Here is a 17,376-nt window from a genome sequence, read left to right as displayed (position 1 = left end):
ATTTCAGTAGTCATAGGGATAAAAGCCCAATTGCAGTGGCTGAGAATGGAATAAGGAGACAGCACTTTCAATAAGTTTAGCTGTGAAAAGGAGCAGAGAATGGGTAGTAGCTCGAGGAAGACATGGAGTCAAGGGCGTCTTAAAAGGATTGAATTAAGACAGTTTTATGTTGAAGACACCAATCCAGTTGTGAGAGAGAAACGGCAGATGCAAGAGAGAGGAGATAACTGCAAGAACAACCTTGAGTAGATGGGGGGAGGATGAACTCCAGAGTGCAAGTGCAGAGAGGTACTTCTTCAGTTGTAGAAGGCAGCAGAGGATATGGTACTCAAGCTCCCAAATAACAGGAAGGGAAAAGCTTTTAAACAACTTAAGAATTTTGGCCCTGGCTGGGTAGGCTGGTTGGTTAGAGTGCCATCCCAATATTCCAAGGTTGTGGGTTTAATATCCAGCCGGGGCACACATAGGAAGCAACCAATGAATACATAAATAAGTAGAACAACAAATCAATGTTTCTCTCTTGCTCCCCACCTTCCTCTCTTTAAAATCAGTAAATAAAAATATGTAAAAGAGTATTAAAAATATCTTGATTCATATATTACACTTGTTATAACTGCCTCTCAAGTAAATGAACACTACTACTTGGAATGCTCCCAAGAACAACTGTTAAAAGTTTGGAGACCTTCAACCTTCAAATGATCAATTTCCAAGGCACCTTGAAAGTATAATTTTAGTACTTAAATCCATAGTATTAATTGAAGTTGAGCTCAGCAGAAAGAAATTAGATAACGAGTTCCATGAGGGAAAGGACTTTTTCAATGCCAATGCCCTAGCGCTTGGGCATCCACCTAGTACATAAAAGACATTCTTTGGCCCTGGCTGGTGTGGCTCAGTGGATTGAGCGCCTGCCTGCAAACCAAAGGGTTGCTGGTTCGATTCCCAGTTAGGGCACATGCCTGGGTTTCGGGCCAAGTCCCCAGTAGGGGGCACTCAAGAGGCAACCACACACTGATGTTTCTCTCCATCTCTTTCTCCCTCCCATCCTCTCTCTCCAAAAATAAAAATAAACTAAAGACCCTTAAAAAAATTAAAAAATAAACTTTTACATATAACCTCTGCCTGATAATGAGAAATGTTAACCCAAAAGTCACCTAGGATTAAACAGTGCAAAGACAATACACTGTTCTTCATTAACAATGGTTGGTAAAATTTTCACCACACAAGAATGAAATCTGTTTTCAAATATTTAATTGAATTTTACCTAGCAAGTGTCACCTAGAAACACAAATGTACCCACTTTTTTAAAACTCCTCATTCGAAGACATATTTTTCCCATTGCTTTTTAGAAAGAGAGGTAGAGAGTAAGGGCAAGAAACATTGATTGGCTCTCTCCTGTGAGCACCTGGCCTGGGGATGAACTCAAAACCTAGGTATGTGGCCCTGATTGGAAATTGAACCCCCGAACCCTTGGGCTGCAAGATTTTGCTTTCACTGAGCCATGCTGGCCAGGTCACAAATGTATCCATTTTGTAATCAGAGAAAATTATGCCTCCCCCCCATCCCAACTCCATATTAACAAGAGCAAGAAGCAAAGATGGTACAAACGGCTAAGCAAATGAGACAGGTAAACTCTACCTACCCTGCTTCAGAAAGGGGTAGCCATAATATTGCTCATTTGTCTTAGGAAAAAATTTAAAAAAACAGCAAAATAAACTCACTACACCACATAGTAAGCAATACAGACTCTTGGCAATGCCCCAAATTACTTTGCAGGATCTTAAAAATCAAAACAAACTAGCAAGAAAGGTGTATTTTCAGACTCCTAGGTTCTAAGGCTAAACTGGAGGACCTGCTTGCTGCAGCAGAATAGGCCCTCTTAACAGATATACTGTAGAAATTTAGTTAATCATCACAATCACAGGGTTTATTCTTCTGATTAATAGGAAAATACCACAAAATGACCAGAATCATTCGAATAGGCTGGAAAAATTAAATAAACACCAACACTGTTTTCAGAGATGTTTTTGTTTATTATAAAGTTTTAGTCCTCCATATGCCAATTTGTTGTTCTTCGTGCAAAACTCGGGTTGCATCCTTCCTTCTGGGAAGATGGGCTACTGAATGACAAACAGCAACAAGAGTAATACTGAGGAACTCACAACTTCCTTCCCTCTACAGGTAAATGGAAATATCTCTCCATACTCAGTTTTCTGAAGGAGCAATGGTAACTTAGATGACAAAAGTGAACATTCCCTTTGGCAACAAAACAATGCTACCAGGTCAGCTAACAATTTTTACCAAATATTTTTAAAATTATTATTATTTTCTCATTGTTTGACTATTTTTTCTTTAATATATTTTATTGATTATGCTATTACAGTTGTCCCATTTCCCCCCTTTCACTCCACTCCATCCTGCCCACCCCCCTCCCTCCCACATTCCCCCCCTATAGTTCATGTCAATGGGTCATACACATAAGTTCTTTGGCTTCTACATTTCCTATACTATTCGTGCCCTTCCCCTGTCTATTTTCTACCTACCATTTATGCTACTTATTCTCTGTACCTTTCCCCCTCCCACTCCCGTTGATAATCCTCCACATGATCTCCATTTCTGTGGTTCTGTTCCTGTTCTAGTTGTTTGCTTAGTTTGCTTTTGTTTTTGTTTTAGGTGTGGTTGTTAATAACTCTGAGTTTGCTGTCATTTTACTGTTCATATTTTTATCTTCTTTTTCTTAGATAAATCCCTTTAACATTTCATATAATAAGGGCTTGGTGATGATGAACTCCTTTAACTTGACCTTATCTGAGAAGCACTTGATCTGCCCTTCCATTCTAAATGATAGCTTTGCTGGATACAGCAATCTCGATGTAGGTCCTTGCCTTTCATGACTTGGAATACTTCTTGCCAGCCCCTTCTTGCCTGTAAGGTCTCTTTGGAGAAATCAGCTGACAGTCTTGTGGGAACTCCTTTGTAGGTAACTGTGTCCTTTTCTCTTGCTGCTTCTAAGATTCCCTCCATATCTTTCATCTCAGGTAACGTAATGATGATGTGCCTTGGTGTGTCCCTCCTTGGGTCCAGCTTCTTTGGGACTCTCTGAGCTTCCTGGACTTCCCGGAAGTCTATTTCTTTTGCCAGATTAGGCAAGTTCTCCTTCATTATTTGTTCAAATAAATTTTCAATTTTTTGCTCTTCCTCTTCTCCTTCTGGTACCCCTATAATTCGGATGTTGGAATGTTTCAAGATGTCCTGGAGGTTCCTAAGCCTCTCCTCATTTTTTTGGATTCTTGTTTCTTCCTTCTTTTCTGGTTGGATGTTTCTTTCTTCCTTCTGGTCCACACCATTGATTTGAGTCCCAGTTTCCTTCCCATCACTATTGGTTCCCTGTACATTTTCCTTTGTTTCTCTTAGCACAGCCTTCATTTTTTCATCTAATTTGCGACCAAATTCAACCAATTCTGTGAGCATCCTGATTGCCAGTATTTTGAACTGTGCATCTGATAGGTTGGCTATCTCTTCGTTGCTTAGTTTTATTATTTCTGGAGCTCTGATGTGTTCTTTCATTTGGGCGTTTTTTTTTTTGTCTTGGCGCACCTGTTGTGTAAACGGGCGGAGCTTAGGTATTTACCAGGGCGGAGTAACAGTCGTCGCTGTGCTGTGTCGCTGTATGTGGGGGGAGGGGTCCGATAGGGAGCAATGGTGCTTGCTCCACTCTCTGCTGGTTTTCAGAAACTCCCTCTGCTACCCACAATCAAATTGGGCCCTTCTGGTGATGCTTCCGGAGTGGATGGGTCTCTCCAATAACTCTCCTGTGAGGCTGGGAGTTTCTCCTGCTGACACCTCAACCCCCACAGGTGTTTTCAGTCAGTGGTTTGAGGCTTTATTTCCCTGAGCTGCAGTCCTGGGTTGCGCGGTCTGTCACCTGGGTCACCAGCTGCTGCCTTGCGGGCCAGCTGCAGCTTTGTCCACCCTGCTCCACAATCCGCCACCTCGCTGGGTCCGCCAGCCACCACCTTGCTCTAGTCCTCTCTGTCTGGCTGCCCATCTCCGCCCCTCCTACCGGTCTGGATGATTTTCTTCTTTATCTCCTTGGTTGTTGGACTTCCATACAGTTCAATTTTCTGTTAGTTCTGGTTGTTTTTTGTTTTTAAATTGTTGTCCTTCTTTTGGCTGTGCGAAGAGGCACAGTGCGTGTACCTACGCCTCCATCTTGGACGGAAGTCTCAATCAAGGTTTTAGAACTAAGAGTTGGTAACAAAAGGAGCTGGTATTAATAGCAGTCTGCCCAGACTTGGTAATCTGTATGAATAATCCCAACTCAGTTTTCATTCTGACTATACAGGAAATGCTTTGTGCAACCCAACATATCTAAATGGTTTCATTCTGAGTGATACAAGCCCTCCATAGAGCCTCAAAAGCTAAGGGTCAGAAACCTTTGTAATCCTCATTCACATGAAGCAAACTTACTTTAGATGGGAAAGGATTTACAAAGCACTTGTTAGTAACATATCCACAAGCAATGATAACCTCAACAAGCAATATTCTGAAGTACATCTCTTTCAACTACAACTGTAAAAGCTACAAATATTACTTGTTTCCTATAATGAAAGCAAAAGTACCGTTTTCCCTGGTTCTCTTGATGTTTAGGATTTCTTTCATAGCTCCATCTACTAAAATTTTATTCTCCTATAAAATCACTATAAAATCATTTCATAATGACATTTCTCTGGAGTTGACTACTGAAAGCTAATTACTGCCATAAATTGACAATTCAAATCAAATACTTCTTAGGATGCCAACCAGGCTCTAGGACCTCTTGGGTAATATTAAAAAGTACAAAACATGATCCATGCCCTCTAAGATCTGAATAAAGATATACTTATTGAGCTCTGGCTGGTGTATCTCAGTGGATTGAGTGCAAGCCTGGGAACCCAAGGGTTACTGGTTCAATTCCCAGTCAGGGCACATGCATGGGTTGGGGGCCAGGCCGCCCAGTAGGGGGTGCACAAGAGGTAACCACACATTGATATTCCTCCCCCTCTTTCTCCTTCCCTTCCTCACTCTCTAAAAATAAATAAAATCTTTAAAAATATATACATATACTTATTGATTCAGAGTGAGAAGGTAGCTTGGAAGGTGTGTGTGTGTGTGTATATGTATAAAAGACATATTTACACTTATACAAAACATTTGTATGTGTGTGTGTATAAAAAAAATACATATAGGCAGGACCGTATTTTAAAAGTTCACCTCCAGAGAAGATCATAAAATTATTTTGGTAACCTTTTTACCATCACTATAATGACAACTACCATTAGCAACATGTTCTTTACACAACTACCCTTAGCTTGAGTTTAAACCTATTTTTCTCTTAGTCTCACATCAGTGGAGCTGTAAAACAGCTGGTTACCATTCGTAATAATGGATCCATACGTGTTTTTTGAAGAGTTATTAAGTGGCCTCTTGACCTCTCACACTCCCAACCTTTCCTCATAGGACTGACTTCCAATCATATAACCATCTTTTGAGTCTCCTCAGAATCATCTCCAAGGTCTCCTCATTTCTTTTAAGTTGAGGAACTTAGAAATAGAAACAACATTCGAGCAAGGGGAGAATCAATGCTAGTACTGGCTACAAAAGAGGTGATGCTGTCCCATCAGGACACCACCACATCACTTCTAAAACCCCAATCAGCACTGTTACAAAAATGTCCTTAGATGGGTCTTAGACTTTCCTCTGTGGTACTTTAGCTTACTATTTTTAAAAAATTGTTCAAAATATTCCTGCTAATATACTTGTACATTAATAGCTTATGTGTCATGTACTTGCAATGTATTTCTAAAAGTTGTACATACATCAAATTTTCAATTCAATAAACATTCACTGATAACCTTCTTCATGAAAAGTCACCATTGTAAACAATATAAAAACATAAATGATGACTTAAAATTGTTCCATGTCTTAAAGAAATCACACTCTAATGGGGGAAAGACAGATACAATTAAAAGTGTTTGCAATTTAAAGTATCCTGAAGCAAATTCTTTAAGGCCAGGTGTAAAGTACAATAAATAAATACATACATACAGGGAATGAGAAGTTGAGTTTCAACTAGTGGTATCTGTGAAAACTTCATGGAAGAGCTGAGATCTGTGGATCTGAGCTGAGCCATGAAAGATAAATGAGCCAGAAAGCGGGTAAGATGGTAAAGACTTTAAGGTAAAGAACAGGTATTAGCATAAGTATAAAAGTCGGTACACACAGACTGTGGAGAACATGTAATACACTGGTAGGTCACTATGGTTGAATCATATAAATGAAAATGTGTATTTAAAAGATAATGTTCAAAATGTAGAAATGTAGACCAGCTAGATTACAAAGGGCTGAGAATTTTTTTAAAGATTTTATTTATTTATTTTTTAGAGAAGGGAAGGAGAAAGAGAGGGAGAGAAACATCAATATGTGGTTGCCTCTCACACGATCCCCACCAGGGACCTGGCCCACAACAACCCAGCCTTGTGCCCTGACCGGGAATCGAACCAGAGACCCTTTGGTTCGCAGGCCTGCGCTCAGTCCACTGAGCTACACCAGCCAGGCCAGGGGCTGAGAATTTTAAATCTTATTTTATAATCAGTAAGAAATCAGAAGATTTTAAGAGTAAAGTGATATAATCAGATGTGAATTTAAGAAAACCACGAGTAACACTGTATACAATGAAAACAAAGGCAGTTAGATTATAGTAATAATCCATGCAAAGGTAACAGAAATTTAAAGTAGGATGGTATAAAAAGAAAAGCGTGGACTGATTAAATAAACGCTACACAAATATCATGGTCAAGCCTCAAAAATTGGTTGGATGGCGTAGAAAGACAATGGACTTGAAGATAAAACAGTACAGGGAAGACGAATGAGCTTTCAAATAAATATAGGTTTGGATTTGAATTCTAGTTCGGCCACTTATTAGCCATATGACAAGAACAACTGTTTAACTGCAAAAGACAGTGTGTTGTGTATTTTAGCAAACTTTTTATTTGAGAGATAAATCAGAATTGTATTTTTCCTTCTTAAGCATACTACCGTCTACTAGTTATTCTTCCACTTTAATCTATGGGGATGTAAATTACAGCATAGGTAATATAGTCAATAGTATTATACTAACTATGTATGGTGTTGGGCGGTACTAGATTTATTGGGGGGACCACTCTGTAAGTTATACAAATGTCTAACCACTATGCGGTATACATGGAAATAATATAGTATTGAATGTCAACTGTAACTGAAAAACTAAAAATGAAAAAAGTTTAATTTGTTTTTGACTACTCTATTTGTGGTTATTTTTATTTCTCAAGTTGACTTCCAAACCCCAGAAATTGTAACCTACAACTTAGCATATCTTCTATAATTAAAATGTTAACTGCATTGATCTCTGGAGATTTATCTACCCAAGCAGAAACGTGAGATATGTCAAATAGTTACCAAGTATAGAGTAATGGATCTCAACCCGGGAGCCAAAAACCCTGGGGAGCCTTAGAGCTGTTGTAGGGGACCACCAAGTACTCACAATCTTAAAAAGGAACACTAGCTCGCCCTGGCTGGGGTGGCTCAGTGGACTGAGCACCAGCCTGCGAACCAAAGGGTTGCTGGTTTGATTCCCAGTCAGGGCACGTGCCTGGATTGTGGGCCAGGTCCCTGGTGGGGGGTGTGTGACGGGCAACCACACATTGATGTTTCTCTCCCTCTCTTCTTTCCTCCCTTCCCATCTCTCTAAAAATAAATAAATAAAATCTTTAAAAAAAAAAAAAAAAAAAAAAAAAGGAACACTAGCTACAGAGACCAAAGTAGCAATTCCAATACAGCTGCCTTAGCCTAATAATTATGCAATTTATAGATGCACTATATTCCTTGGTATTCTACCTTCATATTTACTGTCTTGTTCTTTTTCCTCCCTTTTCTGCCTTATCTCTAATTATGTTCCAGTTTAACACCAATTGTACCCACTGTTACCAAGGTGAATGGCTTGACTTCAGTTTGGTTCTAGCTTACTAATGAACTTAATACCCAGGCTCAGTTATTCAGGTGTTGTCCTGCAAAGCAAAAGGTTGTTGGTTCGATCCAGTCAGGGCACATGCCTTGGTGATGTGTTCAGTCCCTGGTTGAAACAGATACAAGAAGCAACTGATCACGGTTTCTCTCCCTCTCTTTCTTCATTCCTTCCCTTTTCTCTCAAAATTAATGCGTAAGGTCTTTTTTTTTAAAGAACACTCTAGACTCCGGCCAAGATGGAGGTGTAGGTAGATACATTTTGCCTTCTCTCACAACCAAAAGGACAATAACAAATTTAAAAACAAAAAATAACCAATACTGCCAGAAAACTGCAATGTATATAAGTCCAACAACCAAGGAGTTAAAGAAACATTCATCCAGACTGGGAGAAGGGGTGGAGAGGGCAGGTAGGGCAGAGAAGACTCATGGCAAGGTGGTGGATGGAGGATCTGGTGGTCTCATGTTTGTGTGCAGATAAAACAGGAGGAACGACTGGGGAATGAGACAGACCATGCAACCCTCGGTTCCACTGCGAGGAAATAAAGCCTTAAAACATCTGACTGAGGAGAACCAAGATGGCGGCGTAGGTAGACACACTGCACCTCCTCACACAACTAGAACTGACAGAGAATCGAACAGCAAGGGGGACCAACACCAAGAAAATAGAAAATAACCATTCATCCAGACTGGTAGGAGGGGCGGAGACGGGCACCGGGGTGGAGAGGACTCGCGTGGCCGTGGTGGGACCGAGACTGGCGGAGTGTGGGACAAATGGCGCAGGCAGTCCGAGCACTAGCAGACCCTGCGGCCCCACATCTGCGCAGATAAACCGAGAGGGCCGGACTCAGAGTGGCGGAGAGTGGGGCAGGCAGAGCAGCGGGTAGCACCTTGCGACCCCACATTCGAACAGAGATAAACCGGGCAAACTGTGGGGAGCGAAGCAGACCGCGCAATCCAGGGCTCCAGCTCGGGGAAATAAAGCCTCAAACCTCTGATTGAAAACGCCCGTGGGGGTTGGGGCGGCAGCAGGAGAAACTCCCAGCCTCACAGAAGAGGTTGTTGGAGAGACCCACAGGGGCCTAGAGTGTGCACAGGCCCACTTACTCGGGAACCAGCACCAGAGGGGCCCAGTTTGATTGTGGGTAGCAGAGTGAAGGATTGAAATCTGGAGGAGAGTGAGGCAGGCGCCATTGCTCCCACTCGGCCCCTCCCCCACGTACAGCGTCACAGCTCAGCGACCAGCGTTACCCCGCCCTGGTGAACACCTAAGGCTCCGCCCCTTAAAGTAACAGACGCACCAAGACAAAAAAAAAAAAATGGCCCAAATGACAGAACACTTCAAAGCTCCAGAAAAAATACAACTAAGCGACGAAGAGATAGCCAACCTATCGGATGCACAGTTCAAAGCACTGGTTATCAATATGCTCACAGACTTGGTTGAATCTATTCGAAAAACAGATGAAAAAATGAAGCCTATGCTAAGAGAAACAAAGGAAAATGTACAGGGAACCAATAGTGATGAGAAGGAAACTGGGACTCAAATCAATGGTGTGGACCAGAAGGAAGAAACAAACATCCAACCAGAAAAGAATGAAGAAACAAGAACTTGGAAAAATGAGGAGAGGCTTAGGAACCTCCCGGACGCCTTGAAACATTCCCACATCCGAATTATAGGGGTGCCAGAAGGAGAAGAGGAGGAACAAAAAAATGAAAACTTATTTGAACAAATAATGAAGGAGAACTTCCCTAATCTGGCAAAGGAAATAGACTTCCAGGAAGTCCAGGAAGCTCAGAGAGTCCCAAAGAAGCTGGACCCAAGGAGGAATACACCAAGGCACATCATAATTACATTACCCAAGATTAAACGCAAGGACCTACATCCAAGATTACTGTATCCAGCAAAGCTATCACTTAGAATGGAAGGGAAGATAAAGTGCTTCTCAGATAAGGTCAAGTTAAAGAAGCTCATCATCACCAAGCCCTTATTATATGAAATGTTAAAGGGAGTTACCTAAGAAAAAGAAGATCAAAAATTGGAACAGTAAAAATGACAGCAAACTCACAGTTATTAATGGCCACACATAAAACAAAAACGAGAGCAAACTAGGCAAACAACTAGAACATGAGGGTTGTCATTAAGGGAGTGGGAGGGGGAGAGAGGGGGAAAGGTACAGAGAATAAGTAGCATAGATGATAGGTGGAAAATAGACAGGGGGAGGGTAAAAATAGTGTAGGAAATGTAGAAGCCAAAGAACTTATAAGTATGACCTATGGACATGAACTATAGGGGGGGAATGTGGGAGGGAGGGGGGTGGGCAGGATGGAGTGGAGTGGGGGGGGAAATGGGACAACTGTAATAGCATAATCAATAAATATATTAAAAAAAAAAAAAAAAAAAAAAAAAAAACATCTGACTGAAAAAATCTGTGGGGGTTGCAGTGGCAGGAGACTCTCCCAGCCTCACAGGAGAGTTCATTGGAGAGACCCACAGGGTCCTAGAATGTACACAAACCCACCCACCTGGGGAATCAGCACCAGAAAGGCCCGATTTGCTTGTGAGTACTGGGGGAAGTGACTGAAAGCCAGCCAAGCAAGAGCCAAGCAAGCAGCACTGTTCCCTCTCTGACCCCTCTCCCACATAAATCTTCACTACATGTCGGAGTAGCCCTGTCCTGGTGAATACCTAAGGCCCCGCCCCTTAGATGCAAAAGGCACATCGAGACAAAAAAATACGGCTCAAATGAAATAACAGAACAAAGCTCCCAAAACAGAACCAAGCAATGAAGATATATATAGCCAACCTATCAGATGCTGAGTTCAAAACACTGGTAATCAGCCTGGCTGGTGTGACTCAGTGAATTGAGCACTGGCCTGCGAACCGAGGGGTCACTGGTTCAATTCCCAGTTGGGGCATATGCCTGATTTGTGGGCCAGGTCCCTGGTGGGGGGGGGGGGGGAGCGCATGAGAGGCGACCACACATTGATGTTTCTCTCCCTTTGTTTCTCCTTCCCCTCTGTCTAAAAATTAAAAAAAAAAAAAAAAAAAAAAAGGAAATGAGGAAAGGTTTAGGAACCTCCAGGACAACTTTAAACATTCCAACATACGAAGCATAGGGGTGACAGAAGGAGAAGAGGAAGAGCAACAAATTGAAAACTCATTTGAAAAAATAATGAAGGAGAACTTCCCTAATCTGGCAAAGGAAACAGACTTCCAGGAAGTCCATGAAGCTCAGAGAGTCCCAAAGAAGTTGGACCCAAGGAGGAACACACCAAGGCACATCATAATTACATTTCCCAAGATTGAAGATAAGGAGAGAACCTTAAAAGCAGCAAGAGAAAAGGAGACAGTTACCTACAGAGGAGTATCCATAAGACTGTCAGCTGATTTCTCAAAAGAGACCTTACAGGCAAGAGGGGCTGTAAAGAAGTATTCCAAGTCATGAAAGGCAAGGACCTATGTTTAGAATAGACAGGCAGATCAAGTGTTTCCCAGATAAGGTTAAGTTAAAGGAGTTCATCATCACCAAGCCCTTATTATATGAAATGTTAAAGGGACTTATCTAAGAAAAAGATCAAAACTATGAACAGTAAAATGACAACAAACTCACAACTATCAAAACTGACTGTACAAAAACAAAAACGAACTAAGCAAACAACTAGAACAGGAACAGAATCACAGAAATGGAGATCACATGGAGGGTTATAAGTGGGTAGCCGGAGGTGGGAAAATGGGGGAAAAGGTACAGGTCATAAGCAGCATAATTGAGCCCTGGCTGGCGTAGCTCAATAGATTGACTACAGGCCTGTGAACTATAAAGGCCTCTGGTTCGATTCCCAGCCAAGGCACATACCTGGGTTGCAGGCCAGGTCCCCAGTAGGGGACACATAAGAGGCAACCACACATTGATGTTCCTCTCCTTCTCTTTCTCCCTCCTTTCCCTTCTCTCTAAAACCAAATAAAATCTTAAAAAGAAGATAAAGTGTGCCTTCTTTAAAAAAGAAAGGCAAAGAGCTAAGAAAGGTATTCACTAATTAATAAAAAAAATTTTTTTTTAAAGAAGCATAATTGGTAGGTACAAAATAGACAGGGGGAGGGTAAGAACAGTATGAGAAATGGAGAAGCCAAAGAACTTATATGTGCGACCCATGGACATGAAGGAAGCGGGGGGGGGGGGGGGGGGGGTGCGGGGGAGAGGAGTGCTGGTCAGGGGGAGTGCAGGGTAGAGGGCAATAAAGGGACGAAAAAATAATGGGACAACTGTAATAGCATAATCAACAAAATATGTGAAGAAAATGAACATTCTAAAGTCTAGATTATAGCAAATAGGTATATAAATGTATACCTCAAAATAATGAAAACCAGTTATCTTGGTGTATAAAAGGTTACAGCATTCATATCACTTCAATCTCTGAATCCTAATAATAATTAGGGATTCCTATGTACTGGGCAAAATACTAAGTACTATATATGCATAATTTCAATTAAGTTTTACAATAATTTTATGAAGATGATTGCCAATAATTTACAAGAAATTGAAGCATGGAGAGGTTAAGAAATTTTTCCAAGGTCATTCTACTAATAAATGGTGGAGCCAAGATCTGAACCCAGGCAGTCTATATCCAGAGCCCAAGGTTTTAAGAGACCTTAATTATTCTGTGCTATACTATCTCATATTATTAGAGATTAGATAACGAGATTGTCTCCTCCTTTGTAAAGGTGTTTACATATGAATAAAAAACCTAAGAGATTATAAAAGGATTTCCTCATTAACTAAGCTTAAAGAAATATTACCCACATGGTTTTGCTGCTTATAATTAAAGGCAATAATCTAGGGACAATGTTGTATGTTTGTATTTAAACTAAAAATTACTTAATACTCACCCTGATTGGTGTGGCTCAGTGGACTGAGTGCTGGCCTGAGAACCGAAAGGTGGCCAGTTCAATTTTGAGTCAGGGCATATGCCTGGGATGCAGGCCAGTTCCCCAGATGGGGGCGTGGGAGAGGCAACTGATCTATGTTTCTCTCACACTTCAAAGTTTCTTTCCCTCCCTCCCTCCCTCTCTCTAAAAATAAGCAAAATCTTTTTGAAGAATAAATAAATAAAAATTAGTTGATACTCATGGATGGCAGACTGAATACAGGCATGTATAAATATTTATTACTCTCAGTGTAAATTATTTGTGATTAACTTCTTCCCAGTTTTTAGAACTAAGATAGTACAAAGGAGAGTTTCATGAAAAAAATTTTCTCCAAAAACACTCCTCAGAAGTAACATTACTTTCCTAGTTCAAGACAGAAAGCCGCAATTACAATACTTCGATGCTATAAAATGAGAAACAGCAATGCTCCTTCAGCAAAGCATGGATCATAAGGGTTAGATCGCTCTAAAGCAGTTCAAATGCTAGAAAGGCGCATAGCTCTTATTGCTGAAAGACATAAAAAAAAAATTCTATGCCCAGTCATTCCAACCAAACACAAAAACAGAAATGCAAGAAAACAAAATACATGGAAGAAAAGTGCAACTCCAGAAACAGATGCCAGTGGAATAGATCCTACCTGCTGGTGACACTCAGGGCATTGCTGTAGCAATAATTAAAGGTAAGATATCTGGGGAACTCCCTTCAGTCTATTTTTCAAATAGAAAAACAAGTACTCATTTCAAAGAAAGGGGAATTTTCACACACAGCATAGAAAACTACCAACTAACTCTTACATTTGTATCTTTAACTGTTAAAACTAATTAGGGCAGTATATTCAACATCTAAAAAGTTAAACCAAGTCTGGCCTCTAACAAGTTTTGTACTAATCCTACAAGGGAATTTAGGTCCTCCAAAACAACTACAAATCACAGAACAAAATTCTCTCAAATGTCTTACTTAGTCTTTAAAAGTAAATGTCTGGCAGAGGCTACAGTGGTTGGCTTCCTCAGGTATGTAACCTGACAAGGTACAGAGCTCATTGAAATATTTAACAGTGGTAGTATGGATTTCTTTGGATAGGTCAAGAAAAGCAGCTCATCCTTCTTAAAAACATAAAGAACCATTTTATGGGATGTTATTCCCTCAGTCCCAGTGTGTCACTACTTCCTCGGGGCTTTCTCAGGAACCTTATTAAAGGAGAAAAGGAAAAGCCTAACAAAGGACCCCTTTTCTCTCTCCATTCTCAACATAATCCACCTCAGCTGCAGAGCCCAGTGGCATCCACACTGTCATAAATGCCAGCAATTAGAGAATTAGGCCATAAAACCACCCACACTCAGGTATGGAGTGCAGTCCTCCAGCTTTTTTTAATGCATGCCATAAAGATCCTGTACTCCGTTCTTTCAGGCCTTCTTCACAACCAATGAAATGACTATAACACAAAATAGTTGTCCTTTGTCTGTCTGTCTCATCTTGATGGGATCAATGAAACCATCTGGGTCCAGATGAAGGATTTAAGGTTCTTTTTTATTAATAAAGAAGATAACCGCCTGTAGCACACTACATATGCTGTGTTTTGAGCACTAATATAATGGAAACTAAAGTGAAGCTCCATTTTCCAGAAAAAACATTTTACCTTATTCTGAAACTCTAGAAGTCTAGCCAATTCCTGAACTTCTCAAGAAATATTGAATCCTACAGACGTATTCTTAATTCAATAATTTCTAAAATCTCCTGAAGTCTTTTCTAAGCAAAAAATTAATTCAAATCTCAAAGTTAACTTTCATTCAGTCTGTTTTAAAATCTGATACAATTGTAGGAACAATCAATAATTTCATTGTCTTCACCACCTACCAGTCCACAACAAAAAAAATCATCTGTGACTTACTCTATATAAGGTTTTATTTATAAAGCTTTAAACCAATGTAGGTAAGACCCAGACAAATACTTTTTAACTGTAAACTCTTTAGCTTTCTCTCTCCTAACTAGTGCCTACAGGGTTAAGCACTAATTAAAATGTAGATACCATATGTCAGAGTCATTAGTAATTTAATCCTGTTAATACCTGAAAAATACCATATGCATACAAAAGAAGGTTCCATCCCAGCAATCCTAGAATAAATTCCTCCCCAAAGTAGTGACAGTCACAAAGCTTCCCCCTTTCTCAAAGGTCTATGCTGCTGGGCTTTCCACCCTGGCAGAGGAAGAACAGAAACAGACAAGAAGGCCTTCAGTCAAATCTAGAAGCAAGCTGAAGTTCTGTGCCAACACTAGTGGAATGTGGGCAGACACAAAAACATCTCAATTAAGAGACCTACAATTAAAATACAGCGAGTCTCCTCCGAAAGAGAGAGGCACTGAAGTATTTGATCCCTCAGAGCAAGCAAAGCACTGTCGCAACCCCCTCTAGCCTCAGGGCAGGAAGGCAAGAGGTGCTGAGTCTGCACAGCTCAATAGAAGGACAGCTCCAGGGTGAGCAAAGAAAGGGGAATTGAGTCAAGATGGGAGTATTTTCTTTTCTCAACTTCCAATCAGAAGATTTTGTGAATAATGATTTCCTACAGGATAATTAAATGGAAGGTAAAGATGGGCACATGTCATAGGGTTTTCAATGAGAGATGAAGAAAAGTTTTCTACAGACTGCATTTCTCTGATGCACACTCAGTACCAAACCAAAGTACTATATACTACATTTTAAAACATATCAACAACCACTCCCTGCAATGTAGTTACTATCACTTTGGAGTTACAAATACATCAGTATACTGGATTTTTCTTTTCTTTTAAAAGCCCACATATCTAGTCCTGGCTGGTGTGACTCAGCGGATTGATCACCAGCCTGCAAACCAAAGGGTTGCCAGTTTGATTCCCAGTCAGGGCACAGGCCTGGGTTGCCGGCCAGGTCCCTAGTAGGGGGCGCGCAAGAGGCAACCACACATTGATGTTTCCCTCCCTCTTTCCCTCTGTCTAAAAATAAATAAAATCTTTTTAAAAAACCTCACATATCTGGAGGAATACACCACCTAGACTGAAAACAACTGCCCTTTTGACCTGTTATACATCTATGACATCACCAACTTCAGCAAAGAACTTTTTCCATACACTTAAGTCCTTATATTTTGTTTATACAATGAAAACTTTCTCAATAATGCCAGTTAAATGTACAACCTGATATTAAAAATAACCAAAGAGACTCCCTGACTCTGACTCTTTAAATAAACTCAGTAAGAAGTTCTGACCTGACCAAAAACTTCACATAATGGAAAGGAGTAGACAAGAATTCAGAAGCTAATATGAACCCAACCGTTTCATTTTACAGATCTGAAATTTAAGGTTAAAAGTGAATTGCCTATGGTCCCATAACTGAACAGTGAGAGAGATGAGTGTGAAGAGAGTCCACTGACTTCCAAAGGCTTCCACTTCAAGGCTTCTTCTAGTCCACTTGCGTTCTCTGCTTCATTTTCCTACTGCCAAGCTCAGGATTAGCCGTAAAGGCAATGAAGGAGCAACTCCCACTCTTGGTACATACGCCCAATAAACGGAAGAAAAAACACAACACAGATACTCTCTCAGTACAGAACCATCATCTTTTCTAAGCCCAACCCAAGGGCCCACCTCAGTCTATCTCAACTAAACTGCCACTTCAAATACATACCGATGTAATTGTTTCAATTTATATATAATTAAAGTTTGTCATGTTTTATGATCAGGGTGGAAAGTCTGCTTTCAACATTCTGTGAGATAGTAGAGAAGGTACAAAGACTAGTTGCTGATAAGTAAGCCATTTCTGGGATTTATTTTCAAACTGCCCAAATCCTAGTCAACAGAAGATGCTGTACTATGTTTATTTAGGTGACAAAGTAGAACAGCGTTAACACTGCCTGAGACAATCCTCAATAAATTGGAACAGACGCTATGCAGGCAAGAATGAAGGCACAAAAGCAAACCTCTGATTTCTTACAGTGCTCAGTAAAAATCAAACTCCAATTCTATTTCCTAATTGTCATACAGAAGGCCAGAATAGAAGACCAGCAACACCTATATGTTTTTAAAAATAAAACCATTCCACAAGAATTTGGTCATGAAGAACTCTTATATGTAGTATGCAACTCTTATATGTAGAACCCAGAAAGATATTCAACGAGGGAAGTTAGATATGTGTGGTGGAGAAGGACAAGTCTCCTATGGCTAAAGAAATTTAAAAAGGGAAGTGATCTGGAAGTTCTATTCCCTTTCAATCACCTTAACAATACTACTAGTTCTGTAAGTATTAACTTAGGTTTTGTTATGAACAAGTTAGAGTCATTAATCATTTAAAGCAAACCAGAGTTTTAGAAGGCTAGAATCATTTTGGGTCACAAACCATGTCTTCATGAATCCAGGCAAGACTTGCTACAGTGCTGAGTGAATTCTGA

At 40.4% G+C, this 17,376-nt stretch overlaps 1 protein-coding gene across 6 annotated transcripts in view; it reads right to left on the bottom strand.

Annotated features, from left to right (window-relative positions):
* The window catches only part of KMT2A (lysine methyltransferase 2A), a 98,118-nt gene that overhangs the window by 77,260 nt on the left and 3,482 nt on the right, over window positions 1-17,376 (bottom strand). The window lies entirely within an intron of this gene.

Source organism: Desmodus rotundus, chromosome 5, assembly GCF_022682495.2.
Source record: "Desmodus rotundus isolate HL8 chromosome 5, HLdesRot8A.1, whole genome shotgun sequence".
Classification (NCBI taxonomy): domain Eukaryota; kingdom Metazoa; phylum Chordata; class Mammalia; order Chiroptera; family Phyllostomidae; genus Desmodus; species Desmodus rotundus.
This window is presented reverse-complemented; position numbering and strand designations above follow the sequence as displayed.